The 2,045-nt window shown below is 48.7% G+C and overlaps 1 protein-coding gene across 1 annotated transcript in view; it reads left to right on the top strand.

Annotated features, from left to right (window-relative positions):
• Positions 1-1,912: 1,912 nt before the first annotated feature.
• ZNF483 (zinc finger protein 483) overlaps positions 1,913-2,045 on the top strand; it is a 15,603-nt gene continuing 15,470 nt past the window's right edge. The window contains exon 1 of the mRNA XM_008583903.1: positions 1,913-1,963. The gene's annotated coding sequence lies outside the window, so the exon portion shown is untranslated. The remainder of the gene's footprint in view (positions 1,964-2,045) is intronic.

The raw sequence follows: 2,045 nt of genomic DNA, 5'->3' as shown, positions 1-2,045 counted from the left end.
TATCTGCCTTTGTTCCCACCCATCAGTATTCACAATAAATCACCAAAATCCTACTACTACTATCTCTTGCTACTACTATGCCCTTTGGTGTGTCTTCCATCACCATTAAAACACCTTTATTTCATGCCACCACCATCCTTCGTGAATTATTGCAACGACCTCCTAATAAGTCTAGTCTTTTTGCCTCCAGTCTTACCTTTTCCAGTCTATTCTCTACACTGAAGACAGAACAGTGAAAAAGCAAACAAATGGCCTACTTTCTCAAGTATTCCTAGGAATGCTTATGCTGGGTAGAGAGCCCACTAGATTGCTTACAAGTGAAACTAATTGACTTGTTGTTTCCTCTTTCCTTAATGATGCACAATCCACCACTCTTTGGTTTTAATTAATAAACTGGCTAGAGGGTACCAAAATTTGAATTTAAACGAAGAATACCACGTGATTCTAAGGTATACCAAAGTTTGAGAACCACTAATTAAAGTGTCTCTGGCTTTCCCAGTTAAAATAATGAGCCAACAGACTTTTCATGTTTCTCTGCCCTCTCCAGCTTCTCTCTGATGTCCCCTCCACCTTCGGCCAGCCAAGGAGAGGTGGGTGGAAAAGAGTACGCACTCCGACTTGGGACAGAGATTTCTTCTCGTCTGTGGGACAGCCCTGTTTCCTCAGCTTGCCTTGCTGCCTGTGAGATGAACCGAGAGATTCATTTAGTTGAGCTTGTCCTGTCCTTTTTTGACTCAGGGCCTTGACTCACCCTGCTACTTCTAGATGCCTTTCTGTCCCAATTCCACCCCTCCAAGAGTCATCTAGTTATAAGGACCCTCCAAACAATCCTCCTGGAGTTCCTCAGCCCTTTTTACTATACCACACCCTGAATCCTTGTAAACACTCATTCACATGTTGAACAAATATCTATTGAGTGCCTACTATGTGCCAGGTACTGATCCAGGACCTGGAAATACAACACAGAATAAATCATACAAAAATCCTCATCCTTGTGGAATTGATATTCTAGTGGAGAAGACAGACAATAAGTAGTAAACAAATAAGTAAAATTATATGGTATGTTATAAGGGGAAACAGGAGTGGGGTGGGTTTCAATGTAAGTGGAGTGGTGGGAGACCTTCACTGAGATCTGAGAGGTGGGAAAGTGGGCCCTATGGCTTCCTAGGGGAGGAGCACATCAGCCAGAAGTGCAGGCAGGTTGGGGGGAGAGGGAGGGGGACAGTGACTGGAGCAGGTGACTGGGGGGAAAGTCTGGGAGGTTACTGGTGGCCAGATTCCATCAGGCATTATAGGCCACTGTAAAGACTTGGGTTTTTACTCTGAGTAAAAAAGCCTCTGCAGGGTTTTAAGCAGAGGAGGGACATAATCTGTTTGATGTTTTTTGAACATCTATCTGGTTGCGACGTGGAGAATGGACAGAAGATGCATGGTGAAACCAAGAAGCTCTTGCAACCATCCAGGGATGGTGGTGGTCTGGTTTGGACCATGGTGGCAGGTGTGGAAGTCAAAAGATTAACATGTTTAAATCAAGTTGAGGCATTAATTATGGCTTGCATTAAATGCATCGCTAATACGCTTCCGCGATGGATTTTTCCACCTTGGATTTCAGGGAATGGTAGTGATTAGGCGTGCGGGAGGGAGACAGAGGAGACAGAGTCTCACGGATCTGAAGACCTGAGAACCTGAGAGGCTTGTAGGCCTCCAGGCCTCTGGCGCAGCAATAATTCTGCAGCCGAGCCCACCAGCCTCTTCCCAGGGACCATGCGCAACAGGCTAGGGTGGGAGCCTATGGCAAGCACAGGACTTTGGCAAAGCGGGACGAGCGCATTCCGGGAATCGTAGTTTGGCGCCTCTGCGCAGGCGCACTGGCCCCTGCGGGCTTGCGCGCGCAGTCGCTGCGGGACAAGCTTCTGGAAGCTCATTGCGGTGGCGTTGGTGCTGGCTGCGGATGCTGGTGCAGGTAGTGGTTCTCCCGGGACCCGGGTTTGGGGCCACGGCGGGGCCGCCGGCTCCGAGGGCTCCCCTGGGGGGGGGGGGGGGGG

Source organism: Galeopterus variegatus, unplaced genomic scaffold, assembly GCF_000696425.1.
Source record: "Galeopterus variegatus unplaced genomic scaffold, G_variegatus-3.0.2 Scaffold3077, whole genome shotgun sequence".
In the NCBI taxonomy this organism is placed as follows: Eukaryota; Metazoa; Chordata; class Mammalia; order Dermoptera; family Cynocephalidae; genus Galeopterus; species Galeopterus variegatus.
The sequence above is the reverse complement of the archived record's forward strand: the minus strand, read 5'-3'. Positions and strand labels throughout refer to the sequence as shown.